This window comes from Mesoplodon bidens, assembly GCF_964165515.1.
Source record: "Mesoplodon bidens genome assembly, contig: HAP1_SCAFFOLD_69, whole genome shotgun sequence".
Taxonomy (NCBI): Eukaryota; Metazoa; Chordata; class Mammalia; order Artiodactyla; family Ziphiidae; genus Mesoplodon; species Mesoplodon bidens.
Window position 1 is genome coordinate 1,875,191 of NW_027671437.1, and position 20,689 is coordinate 1,895,879.

The window sequence follows — 20,689 nt, forward strand, 5'->3', positions numbered from 1 at the left end:
ATATGTAGAAAATAGACATAAGGCTGCTAAATGGGAAAGGTGTGGAATGGTGAGGTATTATCCAGGAGGTTGAAATTAGCAAAGATACCATTCCAAGTACCAAATTGAATAACTGACAAGGCCTACACGGTACCTCAAAGAACTGCACTCAGCCCACTCAAGTCACTGGAAAATAATTCATATGACTGGTAAGTATCTGAAAAGGAATTTATTGTTGTCTCACAGTACATGAATCAAGTGGATGTACAGGAACAAAAAACAGAGCTTTGAAAATCAGCTGTAACCAATATAAAAATAAATTTAAAAATATTTATAAAAAAAGTGAGACAGGGCTTCCCTGGTGGCGCAGTGGTTGAGAGTCCGCCTGCCGATGCAGGGGACACGGGTTCGTGCCCCTATCCCGGAAGATCCCACATGCCGTGGAGCGGCTGGGCCCGCGAGCCATGGCCGCGGAGCCTGTGTGTCCGGAGCCTGTGCTCCGCAACGGGAGAGGCCACAGCAGTGAGAGGCCCGCGTACAGAAAAAAAAAAAAAAAAAAAAAAAAAAAAAAAAAAAAAAAAGTGAGACAGACAAAAATTCTTACAACTTTTGTTGAAGGTCTATGATGTAACATGAATTGAACACATGTAGACCCACAGCAGGATGATATATAAGGCTGGAAGCTATGCACGCTAAGAGATGTTAGAGAGGCTTGGTGAGAAAATGCAGACCTTTTAAAGTAATACTGCCTGGTACCCATTCCATGGGTCCCAAATCTGCAGGTTCAAGGGAATCTTCTGACAGTGAAAACATGCCTGGGAAACCGAGATGAATGTACACCATGTGCTCAGGAAAAGGTGTCTACAATGCACCTCATTTTCGATCTCCTGGTGCTGAGGTTCGCCATTCCAGCCACATTACTAACAATCTCTCCACTTGGAGAATCAGCACCTTTAACCTCCTGTTTTACACAGTTTTCAATTTAGGCAGAGGATAAATGGGAAGAGGGGGAACCAATGAGAGGTTAGCTGTAGGAGTTTTGACAGGCACATGCCACTCTATTTTCCCATTAGGAAGAAGAATTAACCAAAGGCTCAGCCTGCCTCCCCAGAACCAGAATAGGGCCGGAAGCAATCCAATGGTTTGCCATACAGCACACAAAAAAAGCGAGTTGCAAAATGCAGCTCAGGAGCAGACAATTCAAAGACCTGCAAAGATATAAATGATAACCAACGTCCAAAAATATATTCAGGTAAGGCAACGAAGAGGATCTGAATGAGAGGCAGAATTGCAGGAAACAGATTTCAAAAGGTAGATTCTACTCACATTTAAATCATATGAAAAGCAGCAGAATTTCTAAAATGATGCAGTTGGGCAAAAGGGTGTATGTGTTTTTTTTCGTGAATATCTTCAGGAAAAAAACACAGACAGAGTTTTTGGCCAACCAAGCAAGAGGGAAATGCATATCCGCACAACAAAGAAGTCTCAATTTCCACTGCTCAGAAAGGCCATCCAAAAAATGTGTACAAACCAGAAATGCAGGAGAGGCCATGGGAAACAAGGAGCCAAGTCACGCTGATGGGTGGGGTATAAATATCCAAGAGCCACTCTGAAGAAGTGTATGCTGTTTCCTAAAACATCTAAAATACAAAGCCCCCGAGCAAAAGGGGACTTCAACTCATGGGCATATAACTTGGGAAGACTAAATATCAATAAGACACAGGCACCCCAAAGTTTAGGGCTGCTCTGCATACAAGAACCTCAACTTTGGTACACCTAAAATATCCCAGGAAAAACAGAAATGCATAAAGAACTTGTGGTAATTTTGTACAACAGAATATCACTCAGACGTGTAATCAATGTATATAAGGCCAGTAGCAGCATAATGAGTGGATTTAAGTATGATGATTCTAAGGGAAATTAGTCACACAGAAAAAGAATATTATCATAAGATATCACTTATAGAGGAAATGTCAATATCACAACACATGAACTGAATTAGGAAAGAGAACAGAGTCTCACATTTAGAAAAAAAAAATCTTATGCCTGCTTCAGGAGAAAGGAGAGGTGGGGTGATGCAAAAAACCAGAGTTTGATATTAACACAGGTACCATTCCATAAACCAAATACAGAATAGACAAGACCTACACCTTCCTCAGTGAACGGGACTCAACACCCCTATTTCCCGCATAGGTATATATCTGACTAGTAAGAATCTTAAAACCTATGTATTAATATGTCTTCGTAAGGGAACCAATTGTGTCTAGACCGGCATAAACAAGTCAGTGATAATCAGCTCAACCCCATTATAAACATGAATTTCAAAAACAAAACCAAAAAACAGCGAAATTCTTACGCAATTTCTTCAAAGGTTCTGATGAAACCTGGAATGACCCTATCGGCAAAGACAGCTGGATGAGACATAAGGCTGGAGACATGGGACTGAGAGGACTGGTGAGATTGGGAGAGAAAATGCAGACCCTTAAAGTAGTAATGCATGCAACCATTCCATGCGTCCCAAATCTCCAGGTAGAAGGGAATATCACTACAGTTATAACATGTATGGGAAACCTAGAGAATGGACAACCTGTCATGGCAAAAGGTTTCTAAAACTCTCCTAATTTTTCTTCTCCTTGTATTCCAGTTTGGTATTCCAACTGCTTTACTATCAATCTCGCAACTTAGCAGAGTCAGCCCCTATAACCTCCTGGTTCACACAGTTTGCTAATTGTGCAGAGGATGAAATGGAAGAGGGAGAACCTATCAGAGAGTAGATGTAGGCATTTGGACGGGCACATGTCACTCTAATATCCCGTCAGGAAGAAGAATTAACCAAAGCCTCAGCCACACACAGGGAACCAATATAGCCACCCCTGGAACCAGTATAGGTCCTGAAGCAAAATTGTGGATTTGCGGCCAGCTCTCAAAAATGGGATTTGAAAATTGGGACTCAGGGGCACAGCAATTCACCAACCTGCAGAGTTATAAAGGACTACTCTCTTCCAAAATCTGTTGAGGGAAGGTAAAGAAGGGGACTTGAAAATGAGGCAGAATTGCACAAAACATATTTCAAGAGGTAAATTGGAATCGCCTTTAAAGCACAGGAAAAGCATCACAACTTGGACAGTGATGCCCTTGGCCAAAAAGGGCGTATGCCTTTTCTCCTGAATATATTCAGGAGAAAACGCATACGCCCTTTCTGGCCAATTAAGCAAGGCACACAATGCAAATCCACACTACAAAGAATTGTCACTTCCCACCGGTCAAAAGGGACATCCGAATATCTGTAAAAACCAGAAAGGCAAGAGAGAGTTGACAAGGGCATGAAGCAATGTGATCCCAATGGTTATGGAGGAATGTGATGACAAGCGCATGGAGCATTGTGATGACAAGATTATGTAGCATTTTGCTGACAAAGGCAAGGAGCATTGTGATGACAAGGTTCATGGAGCACTGTGATGACAAGCGTCACGGAGCATTGTGATTACAGGGATCATGGAGCATTGGGATGACAAGGGCATGGATCACTGTGATGACAAGGGTCATGGAGCATTTTGATGACAAGAGTCCCAGATCGTTGTGTCGTCAGGGTTCATGGAGCGTTGTGATGACAGTGGTCATGGAGCATTGTGATGACAGGAGTCATGGAGCATTGTGATGAGAAGGTGATGGAGCATTGGGCTGAAAATGCTCATGGAGTATTGTGATGAAAGGGGTCATGGAGCATTGTGATGACAAGGTACTGGAGCACTGTGATGAGAAGACCATGGAGCCTTGTGATGACAAGTCTCATGGAGCATTCTGATGAAAAGGGGCATGGAGCATTGTGATTACAGGAGTCTTGGAGCATTGTGATGACAAGGACATGAAGCATTAGGATGAGAAGGCCATGGAGCGTTCTGATGACATGCATCATGGAGCTTTGTGATGACAAGGGCATGGAGCATTGTGATTACAGGGTACTTGGAGCACTGTGATGAAAAGGGTATGGATCATTGTCATGAAAAAGGCATGGAGCCTTGTCATGACAGGGTTCAAGGAGCATACTGATGGCAAGTGTCTGGGAGCATTGTGATGACAAGGGTATTGAGAATTGTGATGACAAAGGTCATGGAGCATTGTGATGAGAAGACAATGGATAATTGTTATGACAAGTGTCATGGGGCGTTATGATGATAAGTGTTATGGAACACTGTGATCACAAGGATTTGGAGCATTGTGATGGCAGAGGTCATGGAGCATTTTGATTTCATTGTGATGACCATAGCCTGAACCATTATGATGTTGCACATGGTGCATTGTGATGACAGGGTTCATGGAGCATTGAGATGAAAAGGGGCATGGAGTATTGTTATTACAGCAGTCTTGGAGCATTGTGATGACATGGGCATGGAGCATCATGAATGAGAAGGCCATGGAGCATTCTGATGACATGCGTCATGGAGCTTTGTGATGACAAGGGCATGTAGCATTGTGATTACAGGTTTCTCGGAGCATTGTGATGACAAGGGTCATTGAGCCTTGTGATGACAAGGCTGTGGAACATTGTGATGGCAGTGGTCATGAAGCATTGTTATGACAGGTGTAATGGAGCATTGTGATGAGAAGGGCATGGAGCATTGGTCTGAAATGTTTCATGGATTATTGTGATGAGAGTGGGCATGGAGCATTGTGATGACAAGGGCACTGAACACTGTGATACATGGGTCATGGTGGATTGTAATGACAAGGGCATGGAGCATTGTGATGAGAAGGGCATCGGGCATTGTGATGACAAGCATCATGGGGCTTTGTGATGACAAGGACATGGAACAATGTGATGAGAGGGTTCATGGAGCATTGTGATGAAAAAGACTTGGAGCATTTTGATGACAGGGGCATGGAGGATTGGTCTGATAAATTTCATGGATAATTGTGTTGAGAGTGGGCATGGCACATTGTGATGACAAGGGCATGGAGCATTGGGAAGACAAGGTCATGGAATATTGTGAAGACAGGTGTCTGGGAGCATTGTGATGACATATTTCATGGACCATTGTGATGACAATGGCATGGAGCATTGTGATGCCAAGTGTTATGGAGGATTGTGATGACAAAGGTAATGGAACATTGTGATGACAAGGGCTTGGAGCATTGTGATGACAAGGGCATGGAGCATTGTGATGACAACGGTCATTGAGAATTTTGATGAAAAGGTCGTGAAGCATTGTGATGACAAAGGCATGGAGCTTGCTATGACAGGGGTCATGGGACGTTGCAATGACAAGTGCATGGAGAATTGTGATGACAAGAGCATGTAACATTGTGATGAGAACTGTCATGGAGCAGTGTGATGAGAACTGTCATGGTGCATTGTGATGACAAGGACGAGGAGAATTGTGATAACAAGGGACATGGAGTATTGTGATGATCAGGGCATGGAGCATTGTGATGGCAAGACCGTGGAGCACTGTGATGAGAAGACCATGGATAATTGTGATGACGAGCATCATGGAGCACTGTAATGACAAGGGACATGGAGCATTGTGATGACAGGTGTCATGGAGCATTGTGATGACAGGGGTCATGGATCATTGTGATGACAAGTGTCACGGAGCATTCTGATGACAAGCTTGTGGAGTATTGTGATGACAATGACATGGAGCATTGTGATGAAAAGGGCATGGATCATTGTGATGAAAAATGCATGGAGACATGTCATGCCAGGTTTCAAGGAGCATACTGACGAAAAGTGTCAGGGAGCATTGTGATGACAAGTGTATTGAGAATTGTGATGACAAAGGTCATGGAGCATTGTGATGAGAAGTCCATGGATAATTGTGATGACCAGCGGCATGGGGCGTTGTGATGGCAAGTGTTATGGAACATTGTGATCACAAGGGTTTGGAGCATTGTGATGACAGAGGTCATGGAGAATTTTGATTTCATTGTGATGACAATAGCATGAAGCATTATGATAGTGGGCATGGTGCATTGTGATGACAGGGTTCATGGAGCAATGAGATGAAAAGGTGCATGGAGCATGGTGATTACAGGGATCTTGGAGCATTGTGGTGGCAAGGGTCATGGAGCCTTGTGATGACAAGGCCGTGGAACATGGTGATGGAAGGGATCATGGAGCATTGTTATGACAGGGGTAATGGAGCATTGTGATGAAAAGGCCATGGAGCATTGGGCTGAAAATATTCATGGAGTATTGTGATGACAGGGGTCATGGAGCATTGTGATGACAATGGAATGGAGCACTGTGATGACAAGTTCCTGGAGCATTGTGATGAGAAAACCATGGAGCCTTATAATGAAAAGTCTCATGGAGCATTCTGATGAAAAGGGGCATGGAGCATTGTGATTACAGTGGTCTTGGAGCATTGTGATGACAAGGGCATGGAGCACTGTGATTACAGGGGTCTTGGAGCATTGTGATGAAAAGAGCATGGATCATTCTTATGAAAAATACATGGAGCCTTGGCATGACAGGTTTCAAGGAGCATACAGACAACAAGTGTCAGGGAGCATTTTGATGACCAGTGTATTGAACACTGTGATGAGAAAGGTCATGGACCATTGTGACGATAAGGACATGGAGTATTGTGATGACAAGCACATGGAGCTTGCTATGACAGGGGTCATGGAGCATTGCGATGACAAGTGCATTGAGAATTGTGATGACAAAGCATGTAACACTTTGATGAGAAGTGTCATGGAGCATAGTGATGCCAGGAACGTGGAGAATTGTGATGACAGGGACATGGAGCAGTGTGATGACCAGGGCATGGAGCATTGTGATGGAAAGACCGTGGAGCATTGTGATGAGAAGACCATGGATAATTTTGTTGACAAGCCTCATGGAGCACTGTAATGACAAGGGGTGTGGAGCATAGTGATGACAGGGGTCATGGAGCATTGTTATGACAGGGGTAATGGAGCATTGTGATGAGAAGTGCATGGAGCATTGGTCTGAAATATTTCATGGATTATTGTGATGAGAGTGGGCATGGAGCATTGTGATGACAAGGGCACGGAACACAGTGATACATGTGTCATGGAGGATTGTAATGACAAGGGCATGGAGCATTGTGATGAAAAGGGCATCGAGTAGTGTGATGACAAGTGTCATGGAGCTTTTTGATGACAATTGCATGGATCAATGTGATGAGAGGGTCCATGGAGCATTGTGGTGGCAATGGCATGGAGCATTGTGATGCCAAGGGTCATGGAGCTTTGTGATGAAAAAGGTCATGGAGCATTTTGATGACAAGGGTGTGGTGCATTGTGATGAGAAGGGCAGGGAGCATTGTGATGACAGGTTCATGGAGCAATTTGATGAAAAGGCTCATGGAACATTTTGATGACAATGGTTATGGAACATTGTGATGTCAGGGGTCATGGAGCCTTTTGATGAAAACGGTCATGGAACATTTTGATGACAGGGGTTATGGAGCACTGTGATGTCAGGGGTCATCGAACATTGTGATGATAAGTGCATGTAGCATTGTGATGACAGGAGTCATGGAACACTGTGATGACAGCGGTGAGGGAGTACTGTGATGAATAGTGATGTAACATTGTGATATCAGTGGTGAGAGAGCATTTTGATGAGAAGTGCATGGAGCATTGTGATGACAAGGTATAAGGAGCATTGTGATGACAAGATTGTGGAGCACTGTGATGACAAGCGCATGGCACATTGTGATGACAAGGGTCATGGAGCATTGTGCTGACAAGCCCATGGAGCATTGTGATGACAAGGGTCATGGAGCATTGTGTTGAGAAAGGCATAGAGCATTGTGATGACATGGGTCAAAGAGCATTGTGATGAAAACTTCATGGAGCACTGTGGTTAAAAAGTCATAGAGACTGTTGATGACGAAGACATGGACCATTGTGATGACAAAGGTCATGAAGCATTGTGATGACTGGAGTCACGGAGCATTGTGATGACACGGTCATGGAGCATTGTGATGACAAGGGCATGGAGCATTGGCCTAATAAGTTTCATGGATTATTGCGATGACAGTTGGAATGGCGCACTGTGGTGGCAAGGGAATGGAGAATTGTGATGACAAGGTCATTGAGTATTATGAAGACAGGTGCCAGGGAGCATTGTGATGACATATGTAATGGCCCATTGTGATGACAGTGGCATGGAGCATTGTGATGCCAAGTGTCATGGAGGATTATGATGACAAAGATAATGGAGCATTGTGATGACAATGGCTCGGAGTATTATGATGACAAGGGTCAGGGAGCATTGTGCCAACAAGTACATGGAGAATTGTGATGACAAGGGGCATGGAGCATTCTGATGACAATCTTGTGGAGTATTTTGATGACAATGGCATGGAGCATTGTGATGAAAATTGCATGGGACATTGTGATGAAAAAGGCATGGAGCCTTTTTGTGACAGGGTTCAAGGAGCATTCTGACGGGGAGCATTGTGATGACAAGTGTATTGAGCATTGTGATGACAAAGGTCATGGAGCATTGTGACAATAAGGGCATGGAGTATTGAGATGACAGGCGTCATGGAGAGTTGTGATGACAAGTGTTATGGAACATTGTGATCACAAGAGTTTGGAGCATTGTGATGACAGAGGTCATGGATCATTTTGATTTCAAGGAGCATGGAGCATTGTGATGACAAGGGCATGAAGCAATGTGATCCCAAGTTTCATGGAGGATCGTGATGACAATGGTAATGGAGTATTGTGATGACAAGTGCATGGAGTATTGTGATGACAAGAGCATATAACATTGTGATGAGAAGTGCCATGGAGCACTGTGATGACAAGGACGTGGAGAATTGTGAGGACAAGGGACATTGAGCTGCGAGATGACCAGGGCATGGAGCATTCTGATGGCAAAACCGTGGAGCATTGTGATGAGAAGACCTTGAGTAATTGTGATGACGAGCATCATGGAGCACTGTAATGAAAAGGGGCATGAAGCACTGTGATGACTGGTGTCAGGGAGCATTGAGATGACAGGGTCATGGAGCATTGTGATAACAAGAGCATGTAATGTTGTGATGAGAAGTGTCATGTAGCATCGTGATGACAAGGATGAGGAGAATTGTGATGACAAGGGACATGGAGCATTGTGATAACTAGGACATGGTGCAATGTGATGACAGGGGTCATGGAGCATTATTATGACAAGGGCCATGGTGCATTCTCACATAAGATATCACTTACGAAGGGAATGTAAACATGGCTACATATGAACTGAATTAGGAAACAGAAAAGAGTCTCAGATTTAGAAAACACTCTTATGCTTGCTTAAGGGGAAAGGAGAGGTGGGGAGATGCACAAAACCAGAGTTTGATATTAGCACAGGTACAGTTCCATAATCCAAATACAGAATAGACAAGAACTACTCCTTCCGTAGTGAACGGGACTCAAAACCCCTATTTCCAGCAGAGGAATAGATCTCACTAGTAAGAATCTTAAAATCAGTGTATTTATATGTCTCTGTAAGGGAATCGATTTTGTCTAGACAGGCAAAAACAAGTCAGGGATAATCAGCTCAACCCCATTATAAAACTGAATTTGAAAAACAAAACAAAATAAAAAAAAAGAGCGATATTCTTACACAATTCCTTCAAGGGCTCTGATGCAACCTGAAATGACAGTATCTACAACAACAGCTGGAAGAGACATAAGGCTGAACACATGGGACTGAGGGGATGGGTGAGATTGGTGGCGAAAATGCAGTCCCTTTAAAGCCATAATGAGTGCCACACATTCGATGGGTGCCAACTCTCCAGGTAGAAGGTAATATTACTACAGCTATAAAATGTACGGAAAACCTAGAGAGTGGACACACAGTGAATACGAAAGGTTTCTAAAACTCAACGAACAGTCCCTCTCCTGGTGCTCCGGTTTGACTTTCCAAATGCTTTACTATCAATCTCCCGAATTGGAGAGACAACCCCTTTAACCTCCTGGTTCCCACTGGTTGCCAATTTGGCTGAGGATGAAAGGGAAGAGAGAGGACCAATGAGAGAGTAGCTGTTAGGCATTTGGACGGACACATGTCACTCTAATTTCCCGGTAGGAAGAAGAATTTCCCGAAGTCTCAGCCACCCACCGGGAACAAGTATAGTTCCTGAACGAAAATTTTGGACGTGCGTTCAGCTCACAAAAAAACGAGTTGAAAAATTGAGCTCATGGGCACAGCAATTCACAAACTGGCAGATTAATAAAGGACAACTATCATCCAAAAATCTGTTGAGGGAAGGCAACGAGGCCAACTTGAAAGCGAGGCAGAATAGCAGGAAACAGATTTCAAGAGGTACGTTGGAATTGCCTGTAAAGCACAGGACGAGGGGCACAACTTCGACAAACATGCACTTGCCCAAAAAGGGTGTATGTGTTTTCTCCTGAATATATTCAGGAGAAAACGCATACGCCCTTTTTGGCCAAGCAAGCAAGCGGGCAGTGCAAATCTGCACTACAAAGAAGTACCTCTTCACACCAGTCAAAAGGGAAATCCACAAAATGTGTAAAAACCAGAGGGCAGGACAGGCCCTGGAGAACAGGAACCTTGTTATGCTGATGGGCGGGATGTAAATTGCCAACTGCCTCACTGGAGGAGTGCATTGTGTTCCCTAAAACAAGTAAACAACACAGCTACAGAGCCAAGGGCATTTCCAGTCTAGGGAATATACCTCGGGAAACCCTAAAATCAATATTGCAGAGCCACCACCGAATTAAGGGCTGCACTGCTTACAAGAACCTCAACGTGGGTACACCTTAAGTATCCCAGTAATATAAAAATGGTTCAAAAAATTGTGCTACTTACGTACGATGGAATATCCCTCAGCCATGAAATCAAAGTCATAAGACCAGTAGCAGCAAAGTGAGTGGATTCAGGTACGATGATTCTAAGTGAAAAAAGTCACACAGAAAAAGAAACATCATAAAATATCACTTATGAAGAACTTGTAAACATGGCTACACATGAACTGAGTTAGGAAAGAGAACAGAGTCTCACATTTAGAAAACACTCTTATGCCTGCTTGAGGGGAAAGGAGAGGTGGGGTGATGCATAAAACCAGAGTTTGATATAAGAACAGCTTCCATTCCAAAAACCAATTATGGAATAGACAAGACCTTCACCTTCCAGTGAAAGTGACTCAAAACACCATATTTCCCACACAGGAATAGATCTCACTAGTAAGAATCTTGAAACCTATGTATTGATATGTCTCCATAAGGGAATCAAGTGTGTCTAGACTGGCATAAACATGGCAGCGAGAATCAGCACAAACCCACTACAAAGAGGAATTTCAAAAACAAATCAAAAAAACAGGGATATCCTTTACAATTCCTTCAGGGTCTCTGATGAAACCTGGAATGCCCCTATCTACAATGACAGCTGTATGTGGCATAAGGCAGGACACTTGGGACTGAGAGCATTGGTGAGATTGGGTGAGCAAATGCAGACACTGTAAAGCAATAATGCAAGGCCCCCATTCCATGGGTCCCAACTCTCCTGGTTGAAGGGAATATTACTAAAGCTATAACATGTACGGGAAACCTAAAGAATGAACACACTGTGAATACGAAAGGTTTCTAAAACTCAACGAATAGTCCCTCGCCTGGTGTTCCGGTTTGACTTTCCAACTGGTTTACTATCAATCTCCCAACTTGGAGAGACAGCCCCTGTAAGCTCCTGGTTCGCACACGTTGCCAATTTGGCAGAGAATGAAAGGGAATAGGAAGAACCAATGAGAGAGTAGCTCTTAGGCATTTGGAAGGGCACATGTCACTCTAATTTCCCGGCAGGAAGAAGAATTAACCAAAGTCTCAGCCACCCACCGGGAACCAGTATATGTCCTGAACCAATATTTTGGACTTGCATTCAGCTCACAAAATACGAGTGGAAAAATGGAGCTCAGGGGCACAGAAATTCATAAACTGGCAGAGAAATAAAGGACAACTATCATCAAAAAGTCTACTGAGGGAAGACTACGAGGCCAACTTGAATGCGAGGCAGAATAGCAGGAAACAGATTTCAAGAGGTACGTAGGAATCGCCTGTAAAGCACAGGAAGAGGGGCACAACTTCGACAATGATGCACTTGGCCAAAAAATGCGTATGCATTTTCTCTTGAATATATTCAGGAGAAAACGCGTACGCCCTTTTTGGCTAAGCAAGCAAGCGGGCACTGCAAATCTGCACTACAAAGTAGTATCTCTTCACACCGGTCAAAAGGAACATCCAAAAATGTGTAAAAACCAGAAAGGCAAGCCAGGCACTGGAGAACAGGAGCCTTGATTTGCTGATGGGCGGGATGTAAATTGCCAACTGCCTCACTGGAGGAGTGCATTGTGTTCCCTAAAACAAGTAAACAACAGAGCTATAGAGCCAAGGACATTTCCAGTCTATGGAATATACCTTGGGGAAATTGAAAATCAATATTTCACAGCCATCCCCAAATTCAGGGCTGCACTGCTTACAAGAACCTCAACTTGGGTACACCTTAAATATCCCAGGAAATATACAATTGGTTCAAAGAACTGTGGTACTTACGTACTATGGAATATCCCTCAGCCATGAAATCAATGTCATAACACCAGTAGCAGCAAAGTGAGTGGATTCACGTATGATGATTCTAAGTGAAATAAATCACACAGAAAAAGAAACTTATCATAAGATATCACTTATGAAGATCCTGTAAACATGGTATACATGAACTGGGTTAGGATGGAGAACAGAGTCTCACATCGAGAAAACACTCTTATGACTGCTGAAGGGGGAAGGGAATGTGGGGTGATGCATAAAACCAAAGTTTGATATAAGCCCATGTACTGTTCCAAAAACCAACTATGGATTGGACAAGACCTACACCTTTCTCAGTGAAAGGGACTCAAAAACCCATATTTCCCGCAGAGGAATAGATCTCACTAGTAAGAATCTTAAAAACTATGTATTGATGTGTCACCATTAGGGAATCAAGTGCGTCTAGACTGGCATAAACATGGCTGCGAGAATCTGCTTAAACACACAATAGAAAGGAATTTCAAAAAGAAATTAAAAAACAGGGAAATACTTTACAATTCCTTCAGGGTCTATGATGAAACTTGGAATGACCCTATCTACAATGACAGCTGGATGTGGCATAAGGCTGTACACTTGGGTCTGAGAGGATTGTTGAGATTGGGTGAGAAAATGCAGACCCTTTAAAGCAATAATGCATGGCCCCCATTCGATGGTTCACAACTCTCCAGGTTGAAGGGAATATCACTACATCTATAACATGTACGGGAAACCTAGAGAATGGACACAGAGTGAATACGAAAGGTTTCTAAAACTCAACGAATTGTCCCTCTCCTTGTGCTCTGGTTTGACTTTCCAACGGCTTTATTATCAATCTCCCAACATGGAGAGACAGCCCCTTTAACCTCCTTGTTCTCACAGGTTGCCAGTTTGGCAGAGGATGGAAGGGAAGAGGGAGCACCAATGAGAGCCTAGCTGTTAGGCATTTGGAGGGGCACATTTCACTCTAATTTCCCGGCATGAAGAAGAATTAACCAAAGTCTCAGCCACCCACCGGGAACCAGTATAGTTTCTGAACCAAAATTTTGGACTTGCGTTCAGCTCACAAAAAACGAGATGAAAAATGGAGCTCAGGTGCACAGCAATTCACAAACTGGCAAAGTAATAAAGGAAAACTATCGTCCAAAAATCTGTTGAGGGAAGGGAACGAGGCGGACTCGAAAGCGAGGCAGAATAGCAGGAGACAGATTTCAAGAGGTACGTTGGAATCGCCTGTAAAGCACAGGAAGAGGGGCACAACTTCGAGAATGATGCACTTGGGCAAAAAGGGCGTATGGGTTTTCTCCTGAATATATTCAGGAGAAAATGCATACACATTTTGTCCAAGCAAGCAAGCGGGCAAAGCAAATCTGCACTACAAAGAAGTATAACTTCCCACTGGTAAAAATGGACATCCAGAAAATGTGTAAAAACCAGAAAGGCAAGACAGGCCCTGGAGAACAGGGAGCCATGTTGTGCTGATGGGCGGGATGTAAATTGCCTACTGCATCACTGGAAGAGTTCATTGTTTTCCCTAAAACAAATAAACAACAGAGCTACAGAGCCAAGCACACATCCAGTCTAGGGAATATACCTTGGGATCCCTGAAAATCAATAAGTGAGAGCGACCCCCAAATTTAGGGCTGCACTGCTTTCAAGAACCTCAACTTGGGTACAACTTAAATATCCCAGGAAATATAAAAATGGTTCAAGAAATTGTGGTACTTACGTACGATGGAATATCCCTCAGCCATGAAACCAATGTCACAAGTCCAGTAGCAGAAAAGTGACTGGATTCATGTACGATGATTCTAAGTGAAATAAGTCACACAGAAAAAGAAGCTTATCATAAGATATCACTTATGAGTATCCTGTAAACATGGCTACATATGAACTGTGTTAAGAAAGAGAACAGAGTCTCACATTTAGAAAAGACTCTTATGCCTGCTAAAGGGGTAAGGAGAGGTGGGTTGATGCATAAAACCAGTTTGATATAACCACAGGTACCGTTCCAAAAACCAACTGTGATATAGACAAGACCTACAGCTTCCTCAGGGAAAGGGACTCAAAACCCCATATATCCTGCAGAGGAATAGATCTGACTTGTAAGAATCTTAAAACCTATGTATTGCTATGTCACCATAAGGGAATCAAGTGTGTCTAGACTGGCATAAACATGGCAGCGTGAATCAGCTCAAACCCACTATAAAAAGGAATTTCAAAAACTAAACCAAAAAACAAGGAAATTCTTTACAATTCCTTCAGGGTCTCTGATGAAACCTGTAATGACCCTATCTACAATGACAGCTGGATGTGGCATAAGGCTGGACACTTGGGACTGAGAGGATTGGTGAGATTGGGTGAGCAAATGCAGACCCTTCAAATAAATAATGCATGGCCACCATTCCATGGGACCCAACTCTCCAGATTGAAGGATATATTACTACAGCTATAACATGTACGGGAAACCTAGAGAATGGACACACTGTGAATACAAACGGTTTCTAAAACTCAATGAATAGTCCCTCTCTTGGTGCTCCGGTTTGACTTTCCAACTGCTTTACTATCAATCTCCCAACTTGGAGAGACAGCCCCTTTAACCTCCTGGTTCGCACAGGTTGCCAATTTGGCAGAGGATGGAAGGGAAGAGGGAGAACCAATGAGAGAGTTACTGTTAGGCATTTGGACGGGCACATGTCACTCTAATTTCCCGGCAGGAAGAAGAATTAACCAGAGTCTCAGCCACCCACCGGGAACCAGTATAGGTCCTGAACCAAAATTTTGGACTTGCGTACAGCTCACAAAAAACGAGTAGGAAAATGGAGCTCAGGGCCACAGCAATTCACATACTGGCAGAGTAATAAAGGACAACTATCGTCCAAAAATCTGTTGAGGGAAGGCAACGAGGCAGACTTGAAAGCCAGGCACAATAGCAGGAAACAGATTTCAAGAGGTACGTAGGAATCGCCTTTAAAGCACAGGAAGAGGGGCACAACTTCGACAATGACGCAGTTGGCCAAAAAGGGCGTATGCGTTTTCTCCTGAATATATTCAGGAGAAAACGCATACGCCCTTTTTGGCCGAACAAGCAAGCGGGCAATGATAATCTGCACTACAAAGAAGTATCACTTCCCACCGGTCAAAAGGGACATCCGCAAAATGTGTAAAAACCAGAAAGGCAAGACAGGCCCTGGAGAACAGGGAGCCTTGTTATGCTGATGGGCGGGATGTAAATTGCCAACTGCCTCACTGGAGGAGTGCATTGCGTTCCCTAAAACAAGTAAACAACAGAGCTACAGAGCCAAGGACACTTCCAGTCTAGGGAATATACATTGGGAAAACTGAAAATCAATAAGACAGAGCCACCCCCAAATTTAGGGCTGCACTGCTTACCAGTACCTCAACTTGGGTACACCTTAAATATCCCAGGAAATATAAAAATGGTTCAAAAAACTGTGGTATTTATGTCCGATGGAATATCCCTCAGCCATGAAATCAATGTCATAAGACCAGGAGCAGCAAAGTGAGTGGATTCATGTACGATGATTCTAAGTGAAATAAGTCACACAGAAAAAGAAACTTATCATAAGATATGACTTATGAAGATCCTGTAAACATGGCTACACATGAACTGAGTTAGGAAAGAGACCAGAGTCTCACATTTAGAAAACACTCTTATGCCTGCTGAAGGGGAAAGGAGAGGTGGGGTGATGCATAAAACCAGAGTTTGATATAAGCACAGGTACCATTTCCAAAACCAACTGTGGAATAGACAAGACCTACACCTTCCTCAGTGAAAGGGACTCAAAACCCCATATTTCCCACAGAGGAATAGATCTGACTAGTAAGAATCTTAAAACCTATGTATTGATATGTCTCTGTAAGGGAATCAAATGTGTCTAGACTGGCATAAATATGGCAGAGAGAATCAGCTCAAACCCACTATAAAAAGGAATTTCAAAAACAAAACCAAAAAACAGGGAAATTCTTTACATTTCCTTCAGGGTCTCTGATGAAACCTGGAAAAACCCTGTCTACAATGACAGCTGGATGTGGCATAAGGCTGGACACTTGGGACTGAGAGGATTGGTGAGATTGGGTGAGCAAATGCAGACCCTTTAAAGCAAAAATGCATGGCCCCCATTCCATGGGTCCCAACTCTCCATGTTGATGGGAATATTACTACAGCTATAACATGTACGGGAACCCTAGAGAATGGACACACTGTGAATACAAAAGGTTTCTAAAACTCAACGAGTAGTCCCTCTCCTGGTGCTCCGGTTTGACTTTCCAACTGCTTTACTATCAATCTCCCAACTTGGAGAGACAGCCCCTTTAACCTCCTGGTTCGCACAGGTTGCCAATTTGGCAGAGGATGGAAGGGAAGAGGGAGAACCAATGAGAGAGTTACTGTTAGGCATTTGGACGGGCACATGTCACTCTAATTTCCCGGCAGGAAGAAGAATTAACCAGAGTCTCAGCCACCCACCGGGAACCAGTATAGGTCCTGAACCAAAATTTTGGACTTGCGTACAGCTCACAAAAAACGAGTTGGAAAATGGAGCTCAGGGCCACAGCAATTCACAAACTGGCAGAGTAATAAAGGACAACTATCGTCCAAAAATCTGTTGAGGGAAGGCAACGAGGCAGACTTGAAAGCCAGGCAGAATAGCAGGAAACAGATTTCAAGAGGTACGTTGGAATCGCCTTTAAAGCACAGGAAGAGGGGCACAACTTCGACAATGACGCAGTTGGCCAAAAAGGGCGTATGCGTTTTCTCCTGAATATATTCAGGAGAAAACGCATACGCCCTTTTTGGCCGAACAAGCAAGCGGGCAATGCAAATCTTCACAACAAAGAAGTATCACTTCCCACCGGTCAAAAGGGACATCCACAAAATGTGTAAAAACCAGAAAGGCAAGACAGGCCCTGGAGAACAGGGAGCCTTGTTATGCTGATGGGCGGGATGTAAATTGCCAACTGCCTCACTGGAGGAGTGCATTGCGTTCCCTAAAACAAGTAAACAACAGAGCTACACAGCCAAGGGCACTTCCAGTCTAGGGAATATACATTGGGAAAACTGAAAATCAATAAGACAGAGCCACCCCCATATTTAGGGCTGCACTGCTTACAAGAACCTCAACTTGGGTACACCTTAAATATCCCAGGAAATATAAAAATGGTTCAAAAAACTGTGGTATTTATGTCCGATGGAATATCCCTCAGCCATGAAATCAATGTCATAAGACCAGGAGCAGCAAAGTGAGTGGATTCAGGTACGATGATTCTAAGTGAAATAAGTCACACAGAAAAAGAAACTTATCATAAGATATCACTTATGAAGATCCTGTAAACATGGCTACACATGAACTGAGTTAGGAAAGAGAACAGAGTCTCACATTTAGAAAACACTCTTATGCCTGCTGAAGGGGAAAGGAGAGGTGGGGTGATGCATAAAACCAGAGTTTGATATAAGCACAGGTACCATTTCCAAAACCAACTGTGGAATAGACAAGACCTACACCTTCCTCAGTGAAAGGGACTCAAAACACCATATTTCCCGCAGAGGAATAGATCTGACTAGTAAGAATCTTAAAACCTATGTATTGATATGTCTCTGTAAGGGAATCAAGTGTGTCTAGACTGGCATAAACATGGCAGAGAGAATCAGCTCAAACCCACTATCAAAAGGAATTTCAAAAACAAAACCAAAAACCAGGGAAATTCTTTACATTTCCTTCAGGGTCTCTGATGAAACCTGGAAAAACCCTGTCTACAATGACAGCTGGATGTGGCATAAGGCTGGACACTTGGGACTGAGAGGATTGGTGAGATTGGGTGGGCAAATGCAGACCCTTTAAAGCAAAAATGCATGGCCCCCATTCCATGGGTCCCAACTCTCCATGTTGATGGGAATATTACTACAGCTATAACATGTACGGGAACCCTAGAGAATGGACACACTGTGAATACAAAAGGTTTCTAAAACTCAACGAGTAGTCCCTCTCCTGGTGCTCCGGTTTGACTTTCCAACTGCTTTACTATCAATCTCCCAACTTGGAGAGACAGCCCCTTTAACCTCCTGGTTCGCACAGGTTGCCAATTTGGCAGAGGATGGAAGGGAAGAGGGAGAACCAATGAGAGAGTTACTGTTAGGCATTTGGACGGGCACATGTCACTCTAATTTCCCGGCAGGAAGAAGAATTAACCAGAGTCTCAGCCACCCACCGGGAACCAGTATAGGTCCTGAACCAAAATTTTGGACTTGCGTACAGCTCACAAAAAACGAGTTGGAAAATGGAGCTCAGGGCCACAGCAATTCACAAACTGGCAGAGTAATAAAGGACAACTATCGTCCAAAAATCTGTTGTGGGAAGGCAACGAGGCAGACTTGAAAGCCAGGCAGAATAGCAGGAAACAGATTTCAAGAGGTACGTTGGAATCGCCTTTAAAGCACAGGAAGAGGGGCACAACTTCGACAATGACGCAGTTGGCCAAAAAGGGCGTATGCGTTTTCTCCTGAATATATTCAGGAGAAAACGCATACGCCCTTTTTGGCCGAACAAGCAAGCGGGCAATGCAAATCTTCACAACAAAGAAGTATCACTTCCCACCGGTCAAAAGGGACATCCACAAAATGTGTAAAAACCAGAAAGGCAAGACAGGCCCTGGAGAACAGGGAGCCTTGTTATGCTGATGGGCGGGATGTAAATTGCCAACTGCCTCACTGGAGGAGTGCATTGCGTTCCCTAAAACAAGTAAACAACAGAGCTACACAGCCAAGGGCACTTCCAGTCTAGGGAATATACATTGGGAAAACTGAAAATCAATAAGACAGAGCCACCCCCAAATTTAGGGCTGCACTGCTTACAAGAACCTCAACTTGGGTACACCTTAAATATCCCAGGAAATATAAAAATGGTTCAAAAAACTGTGGTATTTATGTCCGATGGAATATCCCTCAGCCATGAAATCAATGTCATAAGACCAGGAGCAGCAAAGTGAGTGGATTCAGGTACGATGATTCTAAGTGAAATAAGTCACACAGAAAAAGAAACTTATCATAAGATATCACTTATGAAGATCCTGTAAACATGGCTACACATGAACTGAGTTAGGAAAGAGACCAGAGTCTCACATTTAGAAAACACTCTTATGCCTGCTGAAGGGGAAAGGAGAGGTGGGGTGATGCATAAAACCAGAGTTTGATATAAGCACAGGTACCATTTCCAAAACCAACTGTGGAATAGACAAGACCTACACCTTCCTTAGTGAAAGGAACTCAAAACCCTATATTTCCCACAGAGGAATAGATCTGACTAGTAAGAATCTTAAAACGTATGTATTGATATGTCTCTGTAAGGGAATCAAGTGTTTCTAGACTGGCATAAACATGGCAGAGAGAATCAGCTCAAACCCACTATAAAAAGGAATTTCAAAAACAAAACCAAAAAACAGGGAAATTCTTTACATTTCCTTCAGGGTCTCTGATGAAACCTGGAAAAACCCTGTCTACAATGACAGCTGGATGTGGCATAAGGCTGGACACTTGGGACTGAGAGGATTGGTGAGATTGGGTGAGCAAATGCAGACCCTTTAAAGCAAAAATGCATGGCCCCATTCCATGGGTCCCAACTCTCCATGTTGATGGGAATATTACGACAGCTATAACATGTACGGGAACCCTAGAGAATGGACACACTGTGAATACAAAAGGTTTCTAAAACTCAACGAGTAGTCCCTCTCCTGGTGCTCCGGTTTGACTTTCCAACTGCTTTACTATCAATCTCCCAACTTGGAGAGACAGCCCCTTTAACCTCCTGGTTCGCACAGGTTGCCAATTTGGCAGAGGATGGAAGGGAAGAGGGAGAACCAATGAGAGAGTTACTGTTAGGCATTTGGACGGGCACATGTCAGTCTAATTTCCCGGCAGGAAGAAGAATTAACCAGAGTCTCAGCCACCCACCGGGAACCAGTATAGGTCCTGAACCAAAATTTTGGACTTGCGTACAGCTCACAAAAAACGAGTTGGAAAATGGAGCTCAGGGCCACAGCAATTCACAAACTGGCAGAGTAATAAAGGACAACTATCGTCCAAAAATCTGTTGAGGGAAGGCAACGAGGCAGACTTGAAAGCCAGGCAGAATAGCAGGAAATAGATTTCAAG